The 15811-nt window shown below is 32.3% G+C and overlaps 1 protein-coding gene across 11 annotated transcripts in view; it reads left to right on the top strand.

Moving 5' to 3' along the window:
- Nucleotides 1-15811, top strand: part of LOC143258576 (POU domain, class 3, transcription factor 4-like) — a 205914-nt gene that overhangs the window by 91685 nt on the left and 98418 nt on the right. The window contains exons 1-2 of one of the 11 annotated variants that reach the window (XR_013032379.1): nucleotides 550-1202; nucleotides 5597-5939. The exons of 1 other annotated variant lie outside the window; for it this stretch is intronic. The gene's annotated coding sequence lies outside the window, so the exon portion shown is untranslated. Of the gene's footprint in view, nucleotides 1-549; nucleotides 1203-5596; nucleotides 5940-15811 lie in introns of those variants that run through there. 9 more of the 11 variants (XR_013032381.1, XR_013032386.1, XR_013032380.1 and 6 more) reach the window with 9 other exon arrangements.

The following is a 15811-nucleotide window of genomic DNA, read 5'->3' as shown; positions in this document are numbered from 1 at the left end:
TCCATTATAATTTTCTAATTTAGGAAATACTATTTACTTTGTTAACTTGAAAATTAAATGTAATTTAGGTCGTAGTATTTAGTTGGTTACTTTTGAAATTTATACTTATATCGAAGAATTCAGTTGGTTGAGCCAGAACTTATATGATGTTTAATTGCGTGGTTTTCATGAAATGGATATGTAATTTAAGACGTACTATTTAGTGGTTTTAGTGTTGAAACTTATATTTAAATCATATCGTAATATTTAGTTTATTGGTCAAGTTAGAACATAAGGGTAGTTTATGTCACATTATTGAGTTGGCTAACTTAAAAGTTACATGTATTTTATGCCGTATTATTTAATTGGTTAAGCTATAGTTTAGGTATAGTTTATTTCGTACAATTAAGTTGGTTAAGTTAGAATATAAGTGTGGCTTACATTGTATTATTAAGCTGGTTGATTAAGTCCGAACTTGTAGATAGATCAGGCCGTATTATCAAGTTAGTTAACTTAGAATTTATCTGAAGTTTATGCTATATTATTATTAAATTAGTTAAGCTAGAAAAACGTAATTGATATCATAGTGTTTAATTTGTTAAGTCATGACTTTGGTATTGTTAATATCGTAGTATTCATTTCGTTAACATGTGAGCGTATATATATATATTTAATATAACAAGTAATTTACGTAAACAGTAAAAACAAAATTATGTTTCTTTATTACGCACATAAGTTTCAAAACCTCTTTTTTGGTGTGAGTTATATAGTTTGGAGGAATATAATTTTTAAGAGACTGTCACCAACTGGACTCTGTTAATATATTGTCGAACCTTTGCTTATCTCTGTAGTAAAAAATCTGCTCTTTAATCCTGTTCGTTTGTGCAGAACAGGTCGGCTATGGCAGTTTGAAAGTTTATTCGGTACAGGGTGTTGTGAAAGTGTTTTTACAAAGCATGTCCTGACTGGCCTTACTTCCAACTTTACTGTTTACCACCTAGACCTGTACAGAGAGTTATTCTCTAAGTTTAGAGACGGTACGGAACCCTACCTCCCGCCGTTTCCTACTGACTACCGCACGTTCCCACCCTCAGTTATAGTCACTATTTGCAGCTGAAGTGACGTGAGTTTTCTTACGCATAATGCGGCAAGTAGACTGCTTAATCGCCCTTCCTCATAACCTGGCAACTATTGAGGCTCGTGTTAAGACGAGGAGAATATAGGTAGAAATATAGTGGTTTTATTTGAGAAATTTAAACTCTCCTAATCTATATGTATATATATAAAAAGACATCCGGTATATATTTTTTAAGAATTCCTGGTTAGTTTATGAAAGGTTTTCAGCGATTTTTCAATTATTTTGTTGTTACAAAGTGTAAAATAAATTATTTATTGAACTAAAGTTGCATTCTGGACCAAACAGATTTTCCATGTCCCAAATATCTGAATTTGTGATAAATAACGTGTTTCATAAGTAATTCACATCACTGTCTGCATCTCCTATTCAAAACTACTGTTTTTCTATGTGTTCCAAAATGTCTATGCTCTATAACAAACAGCATAAAGTTAAACTGCACGTGTAAATACCCTGAGTTTTATCAGATCCTGCATTTACTATTCATTATAAAAACAGACGAGTATAATTAGTGTGTAACATAAGAAGGTATGTCTCTCCATATATTATTTAGCGTAAGCAGACTATATTTGAAGGTATGGTTTACGTATATATTCTGCAAAAAGAAGGCTTTATGCTATAGTTTAAGCAACTATAGTTTCATCAACTGTTCAACGTCGAACTACAAGTTTACATAACAACTATTAACTAAATAAAGACAGGTTTTTATAGAGATATTACTTCAAACAGGAAGAGAAGTTTCAGTTTTGATTATCCAACATCAGAAGACAGTTTTTTTTTTTTATATTGGCTATTCAACATCGGAAAACAAACATCTATACTGAATATCTATTGATATTGACTGTTAACTATCTACAGTGGCGGTACAACCTTAAGGATCATATTTCTATAAGTACTACATATTTGATAATAAATCAAGCTTCCATGGCTATCGAATACAGGAATATTCCATGACTATGCATGAAAAATATAACAAAGAGAAAACCAATATTCTATCGACTGGAAACCTCAACAGAAATTTGATTATCAAACTTGAGTAATAAGATTAAACATGAAGAAAGTGAAAATTGCCGTAAATTATATGATGTTTGATTCGCCCATCTCGTATTTGTACATCTTTTCTTACTTTTGTAGTAGTGGACGGCAATAGACAGTGGCTTTATTTGGGAATCTAAAACTCTCCTTGCAATGTGAAAATCAAAATCTTGGCAGTATTTGATAGCTTCGAGACGTGTATTCATTCTTGTGTTTGTTTAAAGTTATAGATGTTTTATTGTGTGAAGAATTACAACATTGACGAATTTACAAGGTGCTCCAACTGCCGCTGTCACAGAATGACGCCAGCCTGTATAGAACATACGCAAAGCGGATCCGGTATTGGATACTTTTTCAATCTACATCAACTTCAAGCGTTCATTTGTTTCATTTTTTAAATGTAACAAGTAATGGCTGGTGTTGGTATAGTTCTATGAATATCTTTTCTAAACGAAGATCTGTTCTATTTTAAACAATGACGGATATCTGCGTGTAGATATGTGGTCGTAATGTTAGCTAACGTTTTATTGTTCTTTTATACTTGTTTGACATGTGCTTTGTTGCAAGCCAGTCAACAGATGGGTTTCGATTACAGCAGTTATCAGAGTCACTACAGCACAATAAATCTTCGTCACTCTAGCAACAAAAACAAATAAAAATGCATTGGTGCAGATTGTTCCAAATAGCTTTCCGTGTTTCTAGTACTTCTAAGTAAATATCCTTAGGACAGCAATATACACGCAATAGCCAATTGAATAAACGTTAGTGTTAAGAGTCTATAATTGTTCCTCATAATCTTTTTATTAAAGCTTTAGAGAGTATATATTTTTTTCTTTTACGAGGTATTTCTTTGTATTCATTGTGAATACAATAATAAAATGTTTGACTGTAGATTTCTTGTTGCTCAGATTTCTCTGAATTAGACCAATTTGTTCTCCATCTATCCTCTGTCTAAACGCTTGAGCTATTTACTTCTAGAGAAAAAGAAAAAAGAATATATTTGTTTCTGTAAAAATAACAGAAATGACTCGTGTTTGCTTAAGTTTATAAAAACGTTTACAAATATTACAAGAAACATATCACTGTTATATGTGGGGTCCGGTATAGCCAGGTAGTTAGGGCGCTCGACTCATAAATCAAGGGTCGCTGGTTCGAATGCCCGTCACACGAAACACGCCCGCCCTTTCAGCCGTGGGGACATTGTTATATGATGGTCAATCCCACCATTCGTTGGTAAAAGAGTAGCCCAAGAGTTGACGGTGGGTGGTGAAAACTAGTTGCCTTACCTTTAGTCCTGCAATGCTAAATTATGGACGGCTAGCGCAGATGAACCCTCCTGTAGCTTTGTACGAAATTCAAAAAACAAACAAACTATTGTGTATAATTCGACAATAAGACTGCACGTGTTTTATGACACCATATCAGTAACAATATTCTATTATTTAAGAAAGTTAATCATTATATCTCAGTAATTTGGACTATCTTTAAAATCTGCTCAAACTTGGTTTTTGAATATACATGGTTTCTCCTGTGTTTTATATATCAAACACCTTATATAAAAACAGAGTCGTATAAATTTCGACTTGGTTACAAATTATACAAGTCACCAGCTTTTATATTAAAGAAAAAAGTCGGAATTTTAAAACAATACGTTAAGTAACATAAAAAAAATTTTGAAAAATCTGCATTTTCAAATATGCACGCACACCTGACACACGATACTGTAAGTCAGTGGCGCCTGACAGAGATGAGGAGTTGAAGCGCAGTTGTATGTTACTTGTGCTTGAGCAGAAGAAATATCCAGAAGTATACAGGACTGTACGGGTTTCATCAACTAAGCTGATATCATAAAAAAATTATGTTTGTGTTCTCAAATGGAAAGATAACCGCAGATGAGGTCACACCATGCTGGAAGATAACCATTAAAGTAAACTGTCACCAGCTCCATATTAACCAGCTAGCTGTATAACAATCATATCAGATGCGAAACCTAAATACATGAGATATTGTAATACTTGGTGAAACCCGAAAAGCATACTTTTAAGGTTAGGTTAGAGTGATTAAATAGTTACGTATAAATGCAAAACTTAAATATATATAGATATGTAAGTTTAAGTTTTTGACACAATAGCATCAAGACATGTATTCATTTTTTTTATCTGAAGTAAGAGATAGTTTATGGCGTGAATAACTACAAAATTCGCTGAACTACGAGATTTCCCAAGATTTATTTGAAGTTAAGCATACAGTTGTGTGTACTCTGCCACCATGGGTATCGAAACCCATTTTCTACTGTGCCATTTGGGGGCAGAAATCCTACACATTATAGTCTGATAGATACATAGAAATCCTACACATTATAGTCTGATAGATACATAGAAATCCTACACATTGTTATAGTCTGATGCCGTTTAAAGAATGTTGACAAAATTGATCCAGTACCGAAGACTTTTCAGTCCACACCAAATTCACATATTTATTAATGGCCAGCGCCTTTATTTAAAAAACAAAATCTACGAAGACATAAAAAAAAAACAATATTAATTTACTCATTGTTAAAAAGGTAAACTATTTCTTGGAACTCTCCGCATTAAAAACACTTAAGATCTTGTAAAACCATAAAGTCTCACTATGACCTCAGGTATAAAGTAAGATGGATAAAAGTAGTTCAGTTTCACTAGCATAACTGGGGACAGGGGTCGCTATTTTGGAGTTATAAAGCAAAATATTTATATGTGTTAATATATAAAGATAACTCACATTTTGTATTGTAATTTCTAACAGATTATACTTTTTTTTAGCAAAAATAGGGTGTGTTTAGTTCACAGTGCATGAGTTTCGTAACACATAGAATTATATCAATTTAGCAAGCGGTTGGTGATTGCCCTTTTAAGGTCAAAAATCTGTCTTTTAAGTGTAATAAGTACATGAGTAGCATTTTTTATTGAGTTACTTGAACAACCAAAGGTTTCTTCTATTCAAAAATAAAGCGGCATAATTTCAACTTGAAACATGGTAGCTATACATGTATATATACATAAAACCTATGAGAAACGTTTAAAGAAGTCATTTAAACAAAATTTCTTTTTAATATTAACGTATTATGCAGTTTTTTGCATTTCCTTGAGTGATTTGTAACTTCCCTAAGGGTTAGACTCTCAACCTGTGCTCGTGACTTTCTTACCTTACATATTTATGGAGAGAATCACCTAACTGTTCGGATTGAGTTCGTATAAAATGCTACTAATCTTTTAGTTTAATTTTTTGTACACTGTTTGAAACACGCATTACTCTATGACATTAATCTATAACAAATGGATAGAAGCCAAAACAAAGATATAAAATGTGTTTCATAAAATTGTTTGTGAAGTAATTTTTGTTGTAAGTTCATTATTGAGTAGTGTGAAGATTAGCTAAATATCCTAGTGTTCTTTCTCTTCGCCTCAGGGTTTCTGGCTACGTCTCCGTAACACAACGTTTCTTGCCGACATACCTTCTTTGTAAGGGCCCCACGAAATATCAAGGAAATGTACAAAAAACAAGCTCCACCAAGTCACGTGCCAGTCTAACACCCCCTCTTGGTGAAAGTCTAGCTTGTTTTTCATGCGATGAACAGTGATTTTTCAAACAATAATATCTTGTCTATGTATTTTTCTTTGCAATAAAAAAACCTTTTATGGTGTCGTATATCACAAAAAACTGATGTTCGGCTTCATATAGAATAACGACATGTGACAAACGAATTGACCAACATGAACAATTATACTGGTGCTAATTTACATTATTATGAAGCCACTTACTTAAGATATAAAACACTAAGTTGACACACGTCCTAAACGTTCATTAGGTAGTCTCTAAGTTATGATATAAACGTTGGCTGATGGTTTAACAAAGCACAAAACATCAGATAAATCTCCCGCAAAAAAAGTATCAAAATGACAGCATTCTTGAAAAATAATCGTGTTAACGACAACATAGCGAAAGAAGCAGTAACAACAACGATAAAAGAAACACGTTAAATTAATTAGTATCACCATTGTATTAATGTTATGGCTTTTTTTATATGAAATGGAACGCATTCCTCTACCAGGTGGCATTACCTCCGGAAATTCGGTTTAGGACGTTCTTTATTGTAATAATATGATGCGTGTTTGTCCTAAAAAGGATAAGCTTTTTATATATACTTTCATGCAAATCTGTACTCAGCTTATAAATCCTTTAATATACTGATAATAGAGCTTAATCTGCATAACATGGACGGAGGAAATTTTAATAACTATTGAACAGATGAAGTTTATGCGTCTTACTGAAAGCTGCACTTCAAATTAATGTATCTGCGATAAATCAATTTCACGCATGCTGTAAACTTTTCTCAAATTAATAATTAATAAAAAGGCACGTGTATGGATGGGAAAATATAGGACATTAAAATGAGCAATTCTTGCATATGTTTTAAAGCAGTTTCCGCTTGTTATTTCTCTTACGTTAAACCTGTATAAGTGAAAAACAGAGCACCTGAGGCAGTTACTTTTGTATTATTTGATATATAGATACAAATATTGTCACTACTCTGTGGTTATCTTTCTACGCATGATTGACTTGTTTTTGTTTGTGTAATTCAATTTATTTAATCAGCCATGAACCGTCTACAACCGTCTAATAATTCAAAATCAGGTTCTAGCATAGCTTGAGCTTTGGAAAGTAGAATCTTCATTTTCGAAGTATGAGGCCGAACTGAGTGACCGAATCTACGGCACTTGGAATTTAAAGCGGTGGCAATTTCACACTTATTAACACTATCATATAACGGATTGATTAAATATGATCTCTCTATTATCTTTTCACAAATGGCCCAGCGTGACCAGGTGATTAAGATTGTAATCTGAGGGTCGCGGGTTCGAATTCCGGTGACATCAAACATGCTCGCCCTTTCAGACGTGGGGGCGTTAAAAAGGGACGGTCAATCTCGCTATTCGTTGGTAAAAGAGCGAACTTAAAACGTTTGGATCTACACGTCAGACACTGTAACCACTCTGCTTGGCTTAGTCCCAGGTTTTGTTAAAGAGCCAACAGAGCACGTTATTTCGTTGTTGACAGTAATAAATAATATTTTATGTAAGTAAGTAATTATAAAACAATTTTCCGTGCTTAAAAATAGTAAACAATTTCTCGTTAAAGGAAATGTTACGGGACACTTTTTCGCTGACAGTGTTATTTTTTATATGTTGTTGAAGTATAGATATAGAAGGATAATGGATTACTATAACCGATGTTTATGCATTTATGGTTTTGACGACGTACATGACAGTAAGTTATGTTAACGAAGCTATAATAAGATGCTCAATTTTCTCACTAATGACAATATGAAGAAATAACATTTATTTCTGAATGTTTAAAAAGTCTTTCTTAACATTTACCAAAGATTTACTACTTAATGTTTTATAAATACATTTAACTGTTGCACGTTCAATTTATTTTCACATGTGCTGAAGGCTTAAAATATTTTAATGCATACCGTATCATTTATCCAATTCAGAAGGAAAATAAAATATTTTTGATAGATTTGGGTCAATTATTTTATTGTTTATTGAGTTTCGCACAAAGCTACTCATTGGCTGTTTGTTTTAACTGTCCTAAAAAGTTTAGAAGTGGTAGACTAGATAGAAGGCTGTTAGTCAACACCATCCAACGCCAACTTGTAGGCTATTCTAATCAAACAATGGGATTAAGCGTGACATTATAACGCTTCCACAATTAATAGGGTGAGTATGTTCGGTTGTATGATACGAATCCACAAACCACAGATTGTGAGGCGAATGCTCTAACACCAAAATCCTCTCAAGCGTTTAGGTGAAACCCATATAAGCGTATTGTTTCTAATAAACTTATATTTGCTTTCTATGTTTGCTTAATAAGAAATTAAAAAAAAACAACAACACATTTTTAAGTAACTGAGATTCAGTAATTTTAAGAGATGTCCGAAATGGTGAAAGCAGGTACATGTGATTTTATGTATTAGATTTACGAAGTGGTAAATATTCTTGCACAAATACTCTAGAACAGGAATACAGTTGCAGGGGTAAGTATGTTCCGTTTAACATTTCCGTATTGAATAAAATCAGTGCTCGCGTCTGTAATGTTCACTTGAAGATTCCAAATTAATTTTAATGACGCTTTAAAATACCTAACTTTCGTATCATATATATATATATATATGTATATACGATAGCCAAAGACAATACAATATTCGTCCTCTGTAATTTGTTGGTGGCAATGTTGACTGTCTTCAAACAAGAGAAGAGACATTAAGATTACCTTTATATGTATGGCAGTAAGCATAAAGCTATAGAATGGACTACTTGTGCTGTGCCTACTGAGAGTATCGAAACCCGATTTTAGTTTTATAAATTTACACTCATGCTGTTGAACTACTAGAGTTTAACTTTATCTATTCATTTAAAAGGATTTCTCGTAATAGAACTGGAGTAACTGTAATATATTATTACATTAAGAGACTACATTTCTGTATAATCGGAACTGTGAACAAACAACACGATAAAAACATAACTGTTTGTACGTGAATTATAAATACAAAGTCAAACAGTTACATAGATGTTGTATGGTTATTTTACAAAATGTTTTATATATTTTATTAGCCTAATTATTATACATCTTACACTTCTAAAAGATCTGTAAATGAACGCCATGTGTACTACTTGGTATCGGTAGATGTGTTTACTATTATAGGTAATGTCTCCACGATGTCTTCTTATGTTTCAATGTAATATAATAAGAATACAGACAGTGCTAGCTTTAATATATAAGTAATTTTAGCATTAATATATCACATTCGCCTATACTTTGTAATATATTTTCTGAGTGAATAAGCCAAGCTCATACAATATTTTAAAGATTGGTGACAGATTGTTACTTATAACAGTACTGTTAATCATTGAAACACTATGTATTAGTTTGGAATCTTTAGTTTAAGAACTGTTAATCATTGAAACACTGTCTATCAGTTTGGAATTTTTGATTTTAGCAAATACATTTTTTTTCTTGTTTCGAATGATTTTATTGTCTGTATGTCTTGAAAAAGTTAATTATTCAATCTGTTTCTTTTTCTCCATATTTCCAGAAACCTCATTTTCTTTAAAGTCAAGAATTAAAACTACCACGAAGTAATTAAACAAATTAATTCAGTTACTTGCTTTCAATAGAACATCATTGTCTCGAAGTACTGTTATACTAGGAAGATGTTTTATGTTGTTTTTTTTTTATTTCACGCAAAGCTACTCGAGGGCTATCTGCGCTAGCCGTCCCTAATTTTGCAGTGTAAAACTAGAGCAAAGGTCGCTAGTCATCACCACCCACCGCCAACTCTTGGGCTATTCTTTTACCAACGAATAGTGGGATTGACCGTCACATTATAACGCCCCCACGGCTGAAAGGGCGAGTATGTTGGGCGCGACTGGGATGCGAACCCGCGACCCTCAGATTACGAGTCGCATGCCTTAACCCACCTGGCCATGCTACCAACAAACAAAGATACTTTAAAAGTATCGGTAGGTATAAACTTTTACAAATAACTATTTCAAGTACAAAGGTACCTCAGTAAATTAGGATATATATATGAATTCTAAGATCCCACTTTTATATTAGTCAAAATCGTTATACGAAAGTAAGAATATACAACCTAGCTTTAGTATCTTGTACCCTGGATAAAGGTGCGTATTTTTACTTACATACATGTAAGTTAAACCTTATTGATAAGTTCATGAAATAACCTTTGTTCACTAAAACGAAAACGAAAACATTCACGAAAGCTGCAGCGTCGCACGTAAAATCCTATGACACTTCAATGTCATAACCGCTGAAACCACACACATGATCTAGTAAACCCATCAATATATATTAAAATATATTTATGTTTTAAACTCAACATATGTGGGTCAGCTTTATCCAGTTAATGTATTTGAACTTTTGAACTCTGTCAGTTGCTCTTCTCATGCCCACTATCCTTATAAAGTTGTCTTTAGCATATGGTATGAAACGTAGTGACCGTGCTGTCGTTTCTGTTCGTGATCTCTTTTATCAGTCGGTTATTTGGCCTATAGCACGACTCTATAGAATAGTTTGGCTCTATATAACAGTTTCTTTTTTTTTTTAACTATATAGATCTTTATTAATTGAGAATACAAAACACTAACATATGTTGCTGATTGGTATTATTCTTTAATGATAGAAGTATACAAGAAAAACCGTATCTGAAAACTGTGCTTTGTAATTAATTCGACAGATGTTGAAACAACACATCCTACAAAATGTATGGATGATTTTTACCTAGATAATATACACTTGCTCATACATAACTCTTACTTCTTTAGAAATGCACCTTCGATATCTTTATAGCACAAATTTCGCTCTTTAGGTAGATATACACCCAAACATCTGCAAAGGATTACTTTCTATTTATCTGACAAACCAATATTTGAATACTATATAAGGGATTATAAGGGAGGGGGGATGTGTGAAAATGTGCTATATCGATCTTACAACCCACAGTATTGTATAAACGGCCCTAAATATCTAAGTTGCACTTGTACAAGTACAACAGACGTTTATCCTCCTCTCTTTTCTCGCTTAGGACATTGTATGATGCAGTAATATTTTTATCACAAAATGACATATTTATGTAAATATATCTATGACATTTTGTGATGCAGTAAAATTCGTATAATTTTTTTTTTAATTCAGAGTACAGGATTATGTTATTCATGAAAAGAAACAGCCAAGTATTTCAGCATTTACCTAACTAAAAACGTAAAAAGCAAGTAACGGTCATTTGACATCTAATTGAGAAAATGTTTATAACCACGAGCGTATTTGAAATATGTTACGTTAATATTTTTAACGAAACGTTTATATCAATTTCTTCAAATATTTATCTTTTCAATGACACGTTCATATTTTAAGAGAAGCGTAAATAAATGGCTGTGTAAATGATGTAATTTGATTTCTATTAGACAGAAAAAAGTTACAGTAATTGACACATAAAATTAACTGTTTACGTGCATTATAATAGTTAGACGTTATTGACCAAGAAATAAAATAATTCTACTTTTTAGAGACGCACAATAACTAAATGATTATTTGTTAAAGAAGAAAAACATTAAAGACGCACCATGTGCATAGTTTGTCATTAATATTTATAATTTTAACATATTGAATTTGATCTACAAGTAATAAAATACGTGCACCATGATAGTATCATATGTATATATAATGTCTTCAAAAGTTATTAACGTACACTTGTAGGTGTATGCACGAAATCAAATTTTCTTGAACGACAATACATCTTTTTTGATAGTTTCACGGATGAACTACTTACATGAGGTGGCGGCCCGGCATGACCAGTTGGTTAAGCCACCAGACTTGTAATCTGAGGGTCGCGGATTCGAATCCCAGTCACACCAAACATACTGGCTCTTTAGCCGTGGGAGCGTTATAATGTGACGGCCAATCCCACTAGTCGTTGGTAAAAGAGTAGCCTAAGAGTTGGCGGTGGGTGGTGATGACTAGCTGCCTTCCCTCTAGTCTTACACTGCTAAATTAGGGACGGCTAGCACAGATAGCCCTCGAGTAGCTTTGTGCGAAGTTCCAAAACAAATAAACTAAAATAATTAGAGTGCATTATGTAATAAAATAGTCTCTCATAATAAGCGTATTTAACATAAAAATTAGCATATGTTTTCTTTTTAACAAATTAGATTTAAAAGAATTGCCATGCTTTTATAAACGTTAATGGACTTACTTTCAAGAATTAAATTTAAAAGACTCTTAGAAGTAACAAAAATAACTTTCCAGAAACTGTATCTGCGTAATATTTATTTAATAGAATTTTCCGTATATTAATGTGTGTTTACTTTATGAAGAAGATTTGCTGTAACTAAGCTTGTTTTCCTGCTTCTGGTTTTTGTATGTATACGCTCAAAGCTATTTTAATGAAAATTTTATAGAAAATTAAAGTAGTTATGTATAAAAATATGTATTCACGATATGAGCACCACATAATATTCTTGAAGAACTTTGTACTGTATGAAGTAATTACAAACTTTGGGTGGCGGAAAAAAGAACTTTTTGGGTAGATACTAATAAGAATAACATGATTTAAATAATAAATAATTAATGCAATATTAATAACTCATTGTGAGTAAATATTTTACTTTTTTGTATTTCTTTAATAATTATATTATTTTAATATTCCATGTAATATTTGACCTAGTATTATCTGCTAATCCACCTGTGGGACAGCATCATGTCTGCGGACTTATACTACCAGTAACCGGGTTATGATATCCGTGGTGGGCAGAACACAAGTAGTTCATTGTGTTGCTTTGTGCTTAATTTCAAACAAACAAAAATCATCTGTTGAAAGATATAACTTCCAAAATAGAGAAAAACATCAATATAAAATGTGTGCGATCAAGATAAACTTACAGTTTTAATTATTTTACAAGATTTATTAGTAATACTCACGTACTCTTGTCCCCTAGCGGCACAGCAGTATATCTGCAGATTCACACAGCTAGAAATCGGGTTTTGATACCCGTGGTGGCAAAGCACAGGTAGCCCATTATGTAGCTTTGTGCTTAATTCTAAACAAACACGTATTCTTCTTTTATTATATACAGTATACGTATGGTTAACATTCCGTCATGTACTTGAAATGTTTCTTCATACGGTTAGGATGAACCGTTTAATTGGTGGAACAACAAATAACTCGACTTTTACCCAAATATCTTTATCGAGAAGAACTTCTTCTTTGATAAAAAAATGAATGCTTGCAATCTGTATGTTTGTTATAAAGATAGTGAATGACGTCATACATTTATGTCGGGAAGAAAACAGGTAGCCAGAGTGGAAAAAGAAAACAAAAATCATACCATATAGATCGCCTGGGTTCGACGAAATAGCAACACAGTGTTTAAAGAAAAATAATCGCTTTTATGTAGTTCTAACCTTGGCCTAATTACGGTATCGGTTCATATATATACAAATATGAGTACCTGTGTTTATAGTAATATATATATATAAACATACACGTACATACGTTATTCTTTTATCTTCTTTTTATCTGTCTCCCTCTCACTTAGTAAATCATCCTGGTTACCTACCTATCCATCAATCTATATCTTACACCCTTTTTCCCTCTGTCTTATTCTACCTTAGCCAAGATGAAGACTATTATCATAGTGATATTTTCACCTTTCGTGACTATTCGTGACATCATGCTATCATCTATCCTTATTCTTAATCTTTTTTGGTATAGTATCCCATGTTTTAAAACGAGTCTTTCTGAGAGAAGTATAACTATAAAAATATTAAAAATGTGTGTTACTCAGATTGATTGATTTTGATTTTTCGTATAGCAAAGCCACAAAGGGCTATCTGCTCAGCCCACCGAGAGGAATCGAACCCCTGATTTTAGCATTGTAGTGTTACTCAGTACCATGTAAGGAAAGCTGAATGTTTTAAAACGAGTCTTTCTGAGAGAAGTATAATTATAAAAAATATTGAAAATGTGTGTTACTCAGTGCCATGTAAGGAAAGCTGAATGTTTTAAAACGAGTCTTTCTGAGAGAAGTATAACTATAAAAATATTGAAAATGTGTGTTACTCAGTACCATGTAAGGAAAGCTGGATGTTTTAAAACGAGTCTTTCTGAGAGAAGTATAATTATAAAAAATATTGAAAATGTGTGTTACTCAGTGCCATGTAAGGAAAGCTGAATGTTTTAAAACGAGTCTTTCTGAGAGAAGTATAACTATAAAAATATTGAAAATGTGTGTTACTCAGTACCATGTAAGGAAAGCTGAATGTTTTAAAACGAGTCTTTCTGAGAGAAGTATAATTATAAAAATATTGAAAATGTGTGTTACTCAGTGCCATGTAAGGAAAGCTGAATGTTTTAAAACGAGTCTTTCTGAGAGAAGTATAACTATAAAAAATATTGAAAATGTGTGTTACTCAGTGCCATGTAAGGAAAGCTGAATGTTTTAAAACGAGTCTTTCTGAGAGAAGTATAACTATAAAAATATTGAAAATGTGTGTTACTTGAAGGAAAGCTGAATGTTTTAAAACGAGTCTTTCTGAGAGAAGTATAATTATAAAAAATATTGAAAATGTGTGTTACTCAGTGCCATGTAAGGAAAGCTGAATGTTTTAAAACGAGTCTTTCTGAGAGAAGTATAACTATAAAAATATTGAAAATGTGTGTTACTCAGTACCATGTAAGGAAAGCTGAATGTTTTAAAACGAGTCTTTCTGAGAGAAGTATAATTATAAAAATATTGAAAATGTGTGTTACTCAGTCCCATGTAAGGAAAGCTGAATGTTTTAAAACGAGTCTTTCTGAGAGAAGTATAACTATAAAAATATTGAAAATGTGTGTTACTCAGTACCATGTAAGGAAAGCTGGATGTTTTAAAACGAGTCTTTCTGAGAGAAGTATAACTATAAAAATATTGAAAATGTGTGTTTCTCAGTACGATGTAAAAAAAGCTGAATGTTTTAAAGGTAAGTCTGCTAAAAAAGAAAATTCCAAATTTCTAATGATACTTCTCATCATAATTAAAAGATGAATTTCCGGTCTTCTTGTGTTATGCATAGGAAGGCTACAAATTCTAAAGTATATGTGTATAGTTATTTATTTATATAGCTATACAAGATTGTAATTCATGAAGAACTTGAATGAATTCATTCACCTGTGCATAAACTGAATTTTTTACTATGTTGTTTCGGATGAATTTTATGCGATTCTGTGAAACAGGAGTAGTAGTAAAAATTACAGAAGCCAGAGTGAAAACCATAATTAATAAGCATTTGGTTGTTGCATAAATAAAGAAGCAATGATGCGAAAAGAATATTCCTGGACCAATACGTACGTGCAAAAGGAAAGGCTTTACCTTGTTTCATACCCTGACAGACCGTATAAGGGGGTATATATAGAGCAGGTTGGAAAATAACTGTCTCTGTCCTTTTTCACAGCATGGGAACCAGTCTAACTCGATGACAGCCTTATCCTGACTATGTCAGATACGTCTGATGTATGACTAGATTACTACAGGTGCATCTACCTTTCTTGTTTTGTTGCTGCCGACCTTCTCGCTTGTATTTTTTCTATCTCTCATTCTTTGGTTTTTCCTTCTCTCTCTCTTTTTTTCTTTTTTTTATTGGGTTTTCCTTATTTTTCAATACATAAAACACTTCGCATCACTAAAAGTAAGATGCATTAGAAGTCGTGATGAATGTTGAGTTCTTGAAATATTTATACATAAAAATTTTGGAATAAATTATCCTTAAAAAGGTTCTATAGAATGGCTTCTATGATTTAGATGATTTTAGGAATTTAATATCAGCTTACATTAAGAAAACTTTGTTCTCAAAATTAAGCTCACTTTTAAAACATTATGTTGTAAGCCATGTAGATATAAATGAATGTTTCCTCTCGACAAAGCTTAAATCTGTGTTAGAATTAATGAATAAAACTCCTGAGTGCAAAGTGAGTCAAATTTAACCCTAGTTTTAACATGAAATTGCGTTGCAAACCCTGTACTTAAAATAGATATGAATAATCGTTTTCCTTCGATTAAGCTAAGT

The sequence above is a fragment of the Tachypleus tridentatus genome, chromosome 8 (genome assembly GCF_004210375.1).
Source record: "Tachypleus tridentatus isolate NWPU-2018 chromosome 8, ASM421037v1, whole genome shotgun sequence".
NCBI classification, from domain to species: domain Eukaryota; kingdom Metazoa; phylum Arthropoda; class Merostomata; order Xiphosura; family Limulidae; genus Tachypleus; species Tachypleus tridentatus.
This window is presented reverse-complemented; position numbering and strand designations above follow the sequence as displayed.